We start from the raw sequence: 14,519 nt of genomic DNA on the forward strand, positions 1-14,519 counted from the left end.
CAGTGTGATGCACACATTTACACATGCAGGACAGAAACAATGCATCCATCTGATCCGTCTGTAGGTAGGCGGCCATACCAATCAGGTCCCAGCTAGAGGTCGAGATGACAAACACAATAAGGCAGCAGATTCATCACCCCGTGTGCTCTGACAGTAATTGTCCTGGGTCCATGTCGCAGTCCCCCTGTTAAAAATAAAAGGGATGCTCCTTTGACAGAGATGACATCGGCGCCAGTCACATGCATTTATGCCAGACACCTCCTGTATTTGTTATGACACACTTTCAATTTAGCAAAAGGGCCCCTGCGAAGATGAACAGTGCCCTACGTGGGAGGAAGGCTTGTGAAATCAGGTCGCTGTGGGTGTAATTTAGACTTTGGTAGAGGAGGCGAGACATGTGGATGGATTTTGTTTAATAAAAAGGCATGTTTTGTCCTGTTGCTAAATGTGAATGTTAGGAGTACAAGGGCGAGCTAGACGTCCATCTCTGGGGGATACGGCAGCCCAGATCGATAGGTGGGATGTCAGATTGAATTGAGGTCACTCTTTGTCTCCCCCCGAAGAGGTCCCACTTACTGGCTCACCGTCAAAATGTAGAGACATATTAAGTGAAAGCAAGGGTGTGGAGGGGGAGGAGGCTGGACAGTTGTATCGCTGATCTTTGTCTTGTCAAAGCAGCATGGTTTTCTGTTCTGCAACATGTTCATTCTCAGTTGCTCTGAGAAAAGATGTACTCTTGACACTGACAGAGTCTGTTCTTTGAGGGATCAATAACCTGATGAGATGTGATGAGGGTGTTGTTGCTCAATTCTATCTAAATGTTAAACGGACTGACTGTGGAGTTTTTCTGCTCAGCTGAAAAAAATATGCACATCTGCGATAGTGAATATAATGGCAGGTGGATTCACTGCAGTGTTGGGATGAAATGATTGGTTGATTAATCAATCATTTGTCAGACAGAAACGGCATTGATTGCAATTCTGATAATTGTTTTAGTGATTTATCAAGTAACAAGAGGTTACAGTCACACTGTGGTCCAAAATGTGTTTTTGATGTTTTGCTGTAAACGTAATAATAATTGACCATATGGATGGTGTCAGAATAAAAGTGTTACATATTATTAGTGTTTATCATGTTGTGACCATCAAAGTGTTAAGACCTGTGTGGTTGATTTGTGTGAGGATGGTTTAAGCAGAAAATTTGACTTCCTGGTGGCACTAGAGGAAAAGTCTGTCTGGGAACCAACAAAGTCAGTAGGCTTTATCCTCTGGGAACCATGGTAGACGGTAATAAATTTCATAGCAATCCATCCGACAGCTGTTGAGATATTTCAGTCTGAACCAAAGTGATCAACAGCCTGATATTGTCATCCCTAAAGCCACGCCGCTGCCTTTTAGCAGAGCTAAAAATACCAAGCATTAAAAATGTTAAAAGTTTCTTGCTTTCCTCTGTTAGCTGTCATTCTACAGTGTCAAATCAATACTAATTAAACTGCTCTAATCAGTGGCATCAATACTAGTATGTTTTCATATTAACAATGGGTAAAATGAGTATGTTTAATGTGAAAGGAATTGCTTGTGGTGACAAACAGAAAATGATCACCTGACTCTGCAGTTCCCATCAGTTCTACTGAGCCTCAGCACCCTTCGGCTCATTGTTTTGGATTTTCAGCCTGCAATTTTCAGCAGCAGCAGGCAGCTGTTTTCAGCTAAAAGCTCTAAAAACCTGTACACTACCTACTCAGCAGCAAACATCAGCCAGACAAAGTTAGCAGCTAGCAGGCGAATATAGTGGAACCTTTAGCAGCTAAGGAGGCATTAGTAGGGACCAAAACAAAGCTAAAAGGAGAGCGAATATTGACCAATAGGTGACCAAAACACAACTTAAAATGAAGGCTAATGTTGCTCCATGTCTGCCGGATGTGTAAATACTTACATGTTCACCATATCAACTTTATAACTTTGTAATATGTCAGTGTTGTGTTTACGACTTGTTCTGCTGCCCCCAATGGGCAAAATCATTGAATACTGACATTAATCCTTACTAACTGAACTTCTGAAATCAGTAATCCGCAGACATGTGTTTTATTGGCCTGAGTGATATTAAATGGCTCCAATCAAGTGATCGTTTTCAGCTCATTTGCTGCTGTGTCTTTGCAGAACAAAATACTCAGAATCCATCTTTAGCCTCAGTGGCTTTTAAAATCCATAACTTTTTATGGCTTGTAGAACAAGACAAAGCCAAAGTTCATTTTGAGTTTCATTGATTTCCTCTTGTGTTTTTTCTTTCTCTCTATGATTTATATCTGAATGCGAGACAAAAGAGCCCGGCCTGAAACTCTTTACCAAGCACGCCCTCTTGACACTTGATATATAGAGCAATGCATCTCCAAAGCTAATATTATAATGAATTGGATCTGTGTCTACGTGTGTGGCCCAACAGTGGACTGTTTGTGAAGATGTCCCAAAAGCAATACCCCGGTTTCCAGAATCAACAGACCCCCATTTAGCATTCCCAGATCCCTTGAAATGAAACGTTCATTTTTCCATAACTGTCATCTCCGGCAAAGCATTGCGGGGGAATTGGATCTGTCTCTGCACAGCCCCTCTCCACTCAGATCTCATCAAGCGTGGGTTGGAGTCACCCCTCTCCCACGGAAATTGCTCTGAACGGCAGGAAAATGTACATCATTGAGGTGCTGACCAAAAATGGCATTGGCTCCTTTCATATACAGACACCACCCCCACCAGCGTTCCTCTTATAAATCCTTAAAGAGGGCCCTGACTCCAATGTATGGTAACACCATCAATATTGATGTGGGAGAAAGTTCTTCCAAAGCCGCCTCAGTCACAGAACATTAATATTGATAGTGTTGTGCACCAGCCCGGACGCTCGGTGTGACTCTAAAATGGTAATGGCATCTGGTCTGGGGGTTAGAGGCCAATATCATTGCTGAATATGGACATGGCTGTTTAGCTGCAAGCAGGACAGGGGGCCATGCCAATCATCGTGTCCTCTTCGTCAACCTTACCATATCTGGGGTCACTGAGAAACTATGACTCTCACTTCATTTGATTTTATTCTTCTGACAAACTTTTCCCAGGATAGGTCCAGTGAGATTAAAGATGCTATTCATGGGAGACCACAAGAATCATTTTCAAATCATTTTTTGTGTGTTTCCTTTTGCAACAATGTTGATTTTTTATTTTTTATTTTTTGTCTTCTTTGAAGGTGGGTGACATTCAGGTTTTGTGGTTAGTTTATTCCTTGGATTGTGGGAGCACTGAATTGCAAAATGTTTGACTCAATGACTCAGCAAAGACAGAGACAAAGCAATCATTGTCTATATTTTTGTCGTTTTTCCAAAAAAAACAAAAACAAAACTTCTTTATTGTCTATGTTCTCCACAACAAAGTCAGTTAAAAAGGTTGTACATTGTTAAAAAAAAAAAAAAAAAAAAAAACACCAAAGGGAATCACCTCATGTATTGGTCTTTTAGAGGAATTTATTCACAATCAATAAGCTGACAAATCTGCTGATTCGTTTCGGCACAAAGCCTCTCTCAGAGCATGTCTCTGAGGAAGGCTTTATGCCGAAATGCTGCTTTTTTTTTTAAAGGCAGAGAACCCAGATGAATTTCAGTGTAGCAGAAGTGCACCTGATTCCTCGTAAGAACAAAGTAATTATTTGTTGCATATAAAAATGCCACAATATATTCTATATATCTACATTGTCTGTAAATGTTACAACATAAGATCATTATAAGTCACTGGGTCTTTAGAAGTCAAGAACATATGATACCAGGTGACCTAATTTAATCACTCTTTGTATTATTTTATCACCCTTATACTGTTTAATTGACTAAACAACTAAGACATGCATGCTTCATTTGACTTTGATGCATTGACCTGAAGTGGAGAGTACAGCCTGCATTTTATGAACAGTTAAACCATCAGCCCTAATGATATCATGGCTCCGTCGTTGTGGTGTCCTCCGCTTGTGCAAACACGTGATTACACTGAAGTTTTTTTCTGGGTCAGTAAGTTAAATATTTCAGATGGTTTATTTTTAGCGCCGTCTGTTTCCACTTTGTGTATTCTCTGAACATTTGTGTGTGTGTGTGTGTGTGTGTGTGTGTGCGCGCATGCACACATTAGTGCATCTCTCTCACTAACTGTGATATCTGCAGGCTGCATTTGACCCACTAAGTCATCTTCACATGGCCCCTGGGGTTTATCAATTGAGTGGTGTGTGCAGAAGGGACCATTATAATTGGTTACCAATGACTGTTAACACTTCCAACAGTATACAGGTCCTGTGTTTGTTGTTTTGACAGTAAAAAGGTTTTATCCTCAGATGTGAAGGCAGTATCTCAGTTGTGTGTCACCGCATGATTGTTTTCAAATAGCTCAATTTTAGCTGCTTTTCTTTACAAATCAATAACTCTTAGAAACAGCATACAGTTCCTTAGGAAGCTATTGTATGTGTATCAAATGCATATTAATTACAAATCTTCTTTTATGACTCTTTATTATGTTGCTTCCATCTAATTAATCTAATGGAAAAATAATTGCCCTGCACCACAAGTTCAAACATACAGTCTGCTTAAAGCGGTGGGGGGAACTAAACCACATTAGATCACTTGTACATGGCATTAAACTGTCAGGGTGCAAAGAGGGCATTGTAATTGCCGCATAGATGAGTGGTCATTGAACTGTAAAAAGCAGACAAGTTTTCCACAGATTATGAGAAACAGACTGATTGGGAACTGCCCAGGGCAAAGGTCCCATGATAGTTTTTGATCTTACCACATATGTGGAATCAATGCAGGGCTCTGTTGTTGACCTTAACCGTTCTCTGCAAAACATACCGCTGTTCTGTTTCCTAAAGACAGCACTCCTACAGTATCCCTGCTCATCCCCTGCTTCGCTGCTCCCTTCTCCCTTGCTCATTTAACCTCTCCTTGATTTTCTTCAGCTTGTTGTAGTTCCTTTGATGATCTGGAAACTTTGAGCGTGTTTAAAGTAAGCTCTTTGGCAAATGAAACCAAGGAACTCTGCAGCACATATTTTTGCTGCTTTATCTATTCTTTATCTGTAAATATTTATTACATTGTGTGATAATGTTCCAGGAAAAGAGTCTAGTTTTTGCAGCTGCTGAGTTGCTGGGACTGACAGCTTTTTCAGATTTTTGCAAATTTATTTTGCTCACTTCTTATTAAAAGTATTGTTGTTTTTGAGAGATAATCTTCACCAGACAAATTACAACACTGGTTGTCTATTCAAAGTCTTACAACCATCTGCTATTTTTACCTTTTTTCTGACAAATTATGTCTTGAGGTCTTATGAACAATGATTGTCCATAGTGTTGTTTTTTACTGCAAAAATGTGTGTGATTTCACTACAAACACTGGAGATTGCAATTTCTGTTCCATCTTCTACCGAATGTCAATATTGGTCTCTCTGAACCAAATGAAGGTGATCTTTCTGTAACCTTAATTAATTAGTTTTAGTTGCTTCACCTTAAGCAGGCCTTAAGCATAAATGTGGCCAATCAGAAAATGCTCATATGAGCCATGTGTTGAACTGTCATATGAGTTTTTGGAATTTGCTGATAAATAGGGAGCTCTGACATTTTGTTGTACTAGCCTGTCAAGTAGTGATCCTCTTGAATCGAAACAAAGATTTATAAAAGTGGTGAAAGTTATTGAAATGAAACTATGAAACACACTATTGTCTGCAAGTACTGAACAGCTGATGTGGCAAAAATAAGTGAAAATTGTTTTTGGGAGAAAACTTGGCAGATAAGTAACTTTAGTTACTAATCATACAAATGTTAATTACTTGTTTTTTCATTCACAATCTTGGCAACTCATTAAGCTAAGTAAAATGAGATGTCTTCACTCTATCATCTTGACTTTCTCAGGGGTTTACATAGAAATCGTTTTGCTCCCACTCTTGTTGTCCCGGTGCTTACAGTGTCAGCTTGTGAAATTTCAAAGCTTAAAAATGTAAAGTGGAGCCATCCTGACTATCTGTTTCATAACTGATATTATATGAAGTGATTTAATTATGGACAGACACAAAACAAAATCCAAGGGACAATTTCAAACATGGTCCCAAGATGTTAAAAGACAAAGAAACAAAAAAACACAACAACAATAGAACCCTGCAATCCAAAAAAATAAAACCGCAATTTAAATAAAAAATAATAACGGCCACAACAAGGACAATTTGACTGTGAAATAAAAATTAGACCCATGCTACAAACACTGTAAAATACTGTAAGTCCACACGGACAAAACAGAGAAAATAAAGATGCCTCATCTTGAAAGTCCCCTTTCTAAACTAGTTCTATCCTAGCATTTCATCTGTTAACAGGCTTGCAGCCGTTCCAGGCGATGCCACAGGGCTCCATTGTGCCTCTGCCAAGCTGTGACAGGGTCCCGTCCAACTTCTCACCTACAGCATTGTCCGCCTGGGGAGCTCAGTGCAGAGTAATTGGGAGCCGAGATTCCAGGACAAGTTTCTTTTTGTCCATTTTGTGGGAATCACTGACCCGAACGTGTGAGGTCACAGCTGCGGTAATTGGTGCTGTGTATACGTGTGTATGTGTGTGTGTGTGTGTGTGTATGTGTGTGTGTGTACAGTAAAATATGTGTACCATTGTTCTGCATTGCACAGGTTGCGTATGAACAGTATTAGCAATGAGTGTACTTGTGCTATTTATGTGAAGTGTTTGTGTGTCTCTGATGAACAGTTTTCAGTGTTTACAAGTGAAAGTCTGTCCCAGAGTTGCCTCTTCTGTCCCTGAGCTACAAAGGCAGGAGCTCTACAAACTGAGCCCCTTTGTTGGCCACATGAGATTTTAAAAGAAGAAACAACTACCAATAAAGTAAATTTGTTCCACTAACAAAAAGGTGCCACACTATTTACCACACAATCATGGCTTTATTTCTTTATTTCTTCAGAAGAATAAGTTTTTAGACTATGAGAAATGATCCTATCAGGTAAGGGGAAGTTCAAATATTCAGCTCTTATCCCAAACTGCTTCCTCTCCACTTGCACAGTGTCGCTCTGCGTGAAGTCACACTCGCAGCAGTGAAGGGCACTCCAGATTAAGGTTAAGGGTATAAATAAACACGTAAACTGTGGGATGCACTCACAACTCTTCACCATAACCAGGAAAAAAAAAGACGTCACATCGGATAATGATATACGCCTTGCTCATTCAGCTTTTATGTGTTGTTTCTCAGGAAATGTGTAACACCCCCAAATAATTATCAATGAACAGATGGTACATTGTATTTTTGTTGTTGTAGGATTTTTTGTTGCATGCATATATGATAGCCTGATAAGCAGATTGAGCTGCCGTTTTGTTTTGTTTTTTTGCCTTAACCAATTAATATCAGTGATATAAGTAACATATCTTTCCCTTGAAAATGAAGCTGCTGTAGGGTTGCAAGGAGCAGTTAACGTGTTTTTCCCAATAATCAAAAAATATGCATATTTAAGAATTTTTGTATTTCTGTAAATTGAATTATAATGACCTGTGCAGCTGCATCCACCTAGTCCATGTTTGTTGCTATTTCTGTCACTATTTTTTATGGATGTAGCGAGTGCTAGCTAGCTATGTAGTAAGATGATGCCCCTGTTCCTAATCCCACCTACTAAGCTCTGATTGGTCAGTTGGTTTCGAGAGAAACAGCCGTCAATGGGCACAACACTAGACCTAATTGAATTGCTGAACACTTGTAATTTCATCTTTGCTCCATTCTTTCTGAACCTTGCAATAAAAGTCAGTGTAAGAAAAATGAAAGTGACTGACAAAGGAGCACTTATGATTTTCTTCCTTTCTAGAAAATGTTTCTCTTTTTTTGGTTGACATCCATCTTATTTAAATGTTTTTGTAATGTGTTGTATGCTGATTAAGGCCACGAGCCAAAAGGCTTTGGTCAAACAATAAAGTTGTTCTTTATACTACAAATGTTGCTTTTAACCTCTTCTTTCTTTCACTCTCTGACATGTGTGCTTTCATTCAGGAGTAGTGGAGTTTGATAAGTCAGTACTGGTTATGGATGGCTCTTATTGTGGCTCTTATTATCCCAATGGAAACACGCAAAGAGACAAAATGAACAGCAAGGGGGTGTAGAGAATGACATTGACCTTTTCACTGCTGATATATTCAGAGACTCAATTAAACGTACCCTGTAGACATTTCTTGTAAACAAACAAAAGTTATGCTTACATTCAGGGATTATTACCAAAATGCATCGTTTTATCCTTAAGGTCTATCATTTGCAAAGCTGATATTTTAAACATTTTAGATTTTTTCACTATTTACAGTACGTGCTTGCTTGTAGTTTTCTTATTCAGCTCCTTTATTGGTACATTACTGCCATCAACTGTCGATCAGTGGAGAAGGAAAAATGAAACGGGGATCCACTAGCGCTGCTAGTGGTCAAATACTGCACAAGGTACCTTCAACTAAATGTCCACACCTTGGTGGAGCTTGAAATTCGATACGTGTGACAATACACACAGCAAGGAATGCTAGCTCTTTGGTACAAGTATTGTGGTCATTATGGTAATACTGAATTTGACTGTGTTCACATCCATCAACAAACACAAAAAAGACACTGGAAACCATTTAACTTTGTGTTTTCAGTGCTGAACCTGAAAGGAACAGAATATCACAAATGAAACGTTAACACAGAGATCAATTAAAATGCATCTGCATTATTGCATTAAAAACAAGAAAGGTGGTTATAAAAGTGATAAAAATCAGGACACTAATTCAGCCATTTGGTTAGAATCAAGTTTAAAAATGATACCAACATACAACCAGATAAGTGGTAAACAGAAAAATGTAGCTTGTCAATGTAATCTTCTTGGAGCTGGAAACAGTGACCTCCATTTGGCCCTAGAGGTGAAACCTCATCCCAGGTCATGATAGGTGGCACTGACACCAGCCTCCCCCCAACTGACCACCTGTCAGTCTACACCCACTCTGGGAGTCCACTGCCTGGTTTCCACAACAGTTGTTTCCACCAACAAGGCCCCAAGATGTGGCCACCACCTGTCATGACCTCGGGGAACGCTGACTGTAACACTTTTTAAAAATCAATCCCTGTTTTCCTTTTGAACAGAATAGTTACTTGTAGTGTGGGAGTGAGTGTAGAAATTAACAGCTTGAATTCAGTAACATTTTGCTCTTGCACTCTAGTGGTTCAGCATGATCTGTCCAAAATCCTTCATTGAGAGATAGAGGCATGATTTCCCAGACGTAGACTAATCCTCTTTACATTACTGGACCTGGGATTAACAGGGGATATTGACAAGGGTTTGACCCACGTCTGGGACAATTTACTCAGAGCTGTCAACAAAGTTCAGATGCCGGTCATTGCCATTGACAGACAAGCTGGGTGTTCTGATGTGCATTTGTGTCTTTTTTTTATCAGGTTGAGGGATGCTGGTTTGGTTTATAATATTTTTTTTCTCTCTTCCTGGGGAGCAAAATGCCTGAACTCTTTACTCTCGTCAAGAGGAGGGATCAGTCAGGTAATCAATTATTATTATATCACATGTGATCAACTTTCAATGATGAGTCATATCAAAAGGGTCTCTGCTTCAAATGATTAAAAGTGAAAGGACAATTTCTGTTGCATTTTATTCATCAGAGCAAAATGTTTGGCCATTAGGTTCCAGTCAGTGATAATTAACTAGGACCGGGTGTTAAATCGGTGCTGAATGGAGGAGCAAAAATTTAACTCTAATCATGTTCTCAGTATGATACTTTTACAATGGAAAATGAAAAAATGAAAATGAAGTATACTTAAAATTGCCTGTTTGTATAATAGAGCTACAGTACATAATGTTTAAGTGTTGTACAGATGGGGGACACAGGTGGTGCTACTCTAGTACTATTTGCTAAAACTGGCTGGTGATAACAACAAACCAAATGTCACTTTCTCTCTCAGACGTAAGAGAGTTATTCCCAACCTTGGGGTCAGAGCCCCAACATGGGGTTGCAGGATAAATCTAAATTATTGCTATTTTTTACTTCTACTGAATTACAGGGATTTTTTTCTGCCTAAGGCCTTTAAAAATAAAGAAGGAAATCACATTCTTTGAAAGGAAAATAGATAAAACTGGCCAAGAAGGGTCACAAGTAGATGTTTTGTTTTAAGAGTTCACAACCCAAAAAGGTTGGAAACCAGTAGGACAGTATTATGTTTATGGACATATTACTCATAACTGGGCAAAAGTGAAAACACTCGGAAAGAAAGGGAGGGAGCCATTAGATGCAAAAAAAAAGATAAAAAATTTAATATGCTCAATATGTGCACAAGTACAGGCACTAACAAACAGATGAAGAAAAGGCTTGCAATGTGTGTCAATCACAGTTCTTTTCCTCAGGCGACATCACATGGGAAAAAGTGAAAAAAAATGGTGGACAGTAGTGCAACAGCAATGAAATCAGTTTTTAGCCTGTCACAGGTCACAAAACAGAAAATAAGTTTTAAAAAAAAGTACATTTTCAGATGTCTACAGACACATTAATGTGGTGTTAGGACACATTTGTTTCTTGTATACAAATGTCAAAAGCATATATACTTATTGGTGTTAGTGTATGGTATGGATCTGGGACACACTGTCAGTCTATGAACAACACAGGGTCTCCTGGCCATTCCTCCAGGGACAGCTCTGTGACCTTTTCACTTACAATGTGTGTGGTAGCAGAAGTAACACAACTTGTTCTGGCAGAACTCTGCGATGCCCTCTAGGCTGGACACCAGCATGTGGTCCATGTGTGACAAACACACACACACACACACACACACACACACACACACACAAACAAACACACACAGACGCACTGTCCCTGTGATCTCTGGCTGATACACCCTGTGACCTAAGAGGGGAGCAGTGTTAATGCAGAGTTATGAAACAACAAGGGATCAATGGGAAATCCTCTTTTCATCCCACGCGGCTTTCTTAATAACCGTCAGCATGTGTCTGAAATGCAAATATCCTTATGTTTATCATTCTGAGTAATGGATTCAACTCTGTCAGACTCTCGATGAGCAATAGTGTAATCAAAGGGTATGATACAGAACGAGACAATATAGACTTTCAGCTCTCTCTATCCTCTGTCATTAGGTCAGAACATTGTTTACATATATATGGATTGGTGAGGACACCGCCACACTAATCCATTTGTGTCTGTACATATCATTCTTATTAATTTTTCAGAGGGAGGTGTTACAGTAATTGTTTGGATGGAGGTACTAATGTTTTTCCATCTCGTAGTCATCAACAGACTACAAAACACAGATAAATGAGAGATTGGTGCAACATTGAGATGTCAGTAGGTTTTCTAGGTCCTATTCTAATAATAAACCTTAACAGAAATGAATGTACTTTTTTAAAATGTATGTCAATTTCCTAATGGATCATTGTGTGCCTTTAAAGATATTACTGGTATTATGTAAGTAGGTTAAGATACTAGATGGATGGATGGATCTAGTCAATGACTGAGTTTGCTACAGTGTCTAAATATCTGCGTTGTTGTTGGAAGAGCTTCAAAGAACTGAATTCACACATTGCTTCTTCATTGCTTCACATTGCAGTCTAAACCATATGATGTAGACTACTGCTCAGTAATCCATAAAGTTCCAGATCTCAATTGGTGTTGAGTCTCAAGTAAAAAAATAAATCAATACATATGGATTTAGCAAGACATAATTAGCTTAGCACACTAGCAGTTTGTGGCTTTGTGAGCAAGGATGTTGTCACACAATATTTGTACATAGCTGTCTGCATAACACTCATCGGTCAACAATCATGTTTAATTTGTACTACCTCTATTATTTCCTTATTATTTCTCCTACCAGTTTTAAGCCACTGGAAAAAAAAAGTTCCAGTCTAAGCTTTAAGAATAAAACCAACATTGATGAGCAGTGTTGAATTTATAAATGTTAATACTGTAATATGACAATATAGAAAAAACAAGCTTATGCAAGGGCATACTTTTTCCTCTGAAATTCAGCCCTTATGTTTTGTAATACATCAAATCATACATTAATTTTTCAAATGATCATTACCACAAAATGCAAATTATAAATTCGGTAAGAAATCCTACCTTAGAGTTGCTCTTTAATGCCTCTATGAAATCATTCTCGGACATGTCATTGTGTCTGTGTCATCAGTTTGTCAGAGTTTCTAATTTCCATTTACTTCAACGAACTGCAGCCCTTTGGCTCTTCACTTTGAGGTTTAACTCAACCAAGGACATTATTTCTGCTTCCAGAGCAGCTATGCCTCAGAGAAATGTTTGTATAACCAAGATGCCAATCTGCCCCTCGACAATTACCGTCAAGATGCCCTTGACCCCCAGCTGCTTGGCTGGGGCTGCTCAGCAGCCCACAGTCGCTGGCTCTGGTTGTAGTGAGCAGCTCCCTGGAGTGAATGTGTGTAAATGTACAACTGTGAGGTATGGTGGTGCTGGAAATGAGCATGCGTGCCTGGAAAGCTACTCTATGGATAAAGGTTAAAAAATTCTTTAACACTGACAACTGACTTACTATTTCCTTTTAGGGTCCATTTGTAGAAATGCGGACTTCCACTCCTGGCACTTTTCTTCCTCCTGTTGTACCTGTGGGATATGAATAAATCATTAGAGGAAAGTCTTTATTTCACCAACTAGCTGAATGTGAAACCCAGGTTACTCTTCATCTGAAAGAGGAAGGTGAGTGGGTGGTTTTGTTCCATAAGAGGAGCCGTTTAATGCGTTTCTGTTGCTATGAAATGTTTCTTTTGCTTGATGTGTGAAGTGTATCAAACAAAAGGGAGGAGAGCACACACCACTCTGTTACTTAGAGGAATTCAATTTTCATACATTTATGAGGAATTTTTTTAATATAAAATATTCATATTCAGATTTCAGACATCTCTAATGCATTTCTACTATACTGTATTTACAGCGGCAGTATTGTACAACATTTAGGTGTAAATAGACTTTTCCTTTGAATATTATGGAAAGTGGGATACTATAACTGGTGACCCATTCAATATCTTTTTTTTCTAGCAACATAACTGCCCCATTCTTCATCTTTTTCAGAGTATCATCTCAGCAGCGTCCAGTCAGATTTGGGATTAAAACTCACCATAATTCTAAAGACAAACGAGGTGAAAAAAAACAGAAATTGGAAGGTAAATCTAACCTCTTTGCTGTGGCATGTTGACATCTTGAGTCAGTCCTAAATCAGATTTGACAACATAGGTGTGGCCTGAGAGTGCAGGGTACAGCTATGAAATCTCCTCCAAAATATTCTTTATTCCTCTTACTTCACACCCGAGGACATCTTTTCCCGCAGCCTTAAAACGAGTAAGAGCAAAACAAATTCTACTAATGTGCTTCATACCGGAAAAAAAAACAGTAATATGCCTTTGTTTTTATTTTTGCTCTAACCTCAGCCATCATCGCCCCTGTCTTTTCTCCATCCGTCTGTCAGCTGAGCACAAGACAGAAGCGGGATCATTATGCGATGTGGTGACCTGTCCGTGACCCCAAAGTGCATTCTGCTGTGCCCTCCTGGGTGTGCCACAGTGGGGGTGGTTAAAGAGCTAGCGCAACTTCTGACATGTCTGGTGGTGTGTTATGTTATATGCAAAAGTGTGTGTATTTTTGCATGCATGTGTCGGTGTGTGTACATGACACACCTTTAGGTTCTGCATGTTACTTTTCTACATGATTGCAAAGCCCCGTGGATTAGCATGCGCCAGCTAAAAAAAGGCATGTGGGGTGAAGGGCAAGGTTAACAAGTATGCTCAGAGGATCAATATTTGTGTGTGTGTGTGTGTGTGTGTGTATGGGGGTGTTTTTGTGCTTTTACGTGTGTGCAAAATTTCACAACAGTGGAATTGTTATGAGTGGATTTGTGTACGCTACTGTGATGATGATGGAATTGCGTGGTAACATATGGCAGGGTGTGAGAGCCGGTTGTGAGTTTGTATTGTGTGTGTCTTTGTGTGTGTGAGTGCGTGTATGTATATGTGTGTGTGTGTGTGTGTGTGTGAGTGTGAGAGAGAGAGCATCATTCTGTGGGCTAGCTGCTGCGGTTCATAGCTCCCAGGGAGATCCGTGACCGAAGATCCTCAAGTTTAGGGTTCATCTTCAGTTCAGAGAGAGGTTAACGGCCGGTCAGCGGGCCACTGTAAGAGCAACCTCATTCTCTCTCTCTGTCTCTCTAATAGCAACCCACCCCCAGCATACGCACACACACACACACATACACACACACACACACACACACACACACACACACATACACACACTCTCCCTTTCTTTACATATAGCTCTCTAAAACTCTTCCCCTTTCTCTTTCACTCAGCTGATCTTTTGCCTTCTGTTTGACCCAGGTTGTGGAGCAATCAGGTGGCAAACCGAGTCTATAAAAATGAATCACTGTATTATTTTTTTTTCACTCTTACTCTAACATTCATATTATCATCTTT

At 39.4% G+C, this 14,519-nt stretch overlaps 1 long non-coding RNA gene across 1 annotated transcript; it reads right to left on the bottom strand.

Moving 5' to 3' along the window:
* Positions 1 to 10,346: 10,346 nt before the first annotated feature.
* Positions 10,347 to 13,355, bottom strand: LOC121906169. The gene is made up of 3 exons (XR_006098559.1): positions 13,226 to 13,355; positions 12,587 to 12,657; positions 10,347 to 10,914 (listed from the first exon to the last, which is right to left on the bottom strand). It is a non-coding gene; the product is annotated as an uncharacterized LOC121906169 (long non-coding RNA).
* Between the last annotated feature and the right edge of the window lie 1,164 nt (positions 13,356 to 14,519).

This window comes from Thunnus maccoyii, chromosome 10, assembly GCF_910596095.1.
Source record: "Thunnus maccoyii chromosome 10, fThuMac1.1, whole genome shotgun sequence".
NCBI classification, from domain to species: domain Eukaryota; kingdom Metazoa; phylum Chordata; class Actinopteri; order Scombriformes; family Scombridae; genus Thunnus; species Thunnus maccoyii.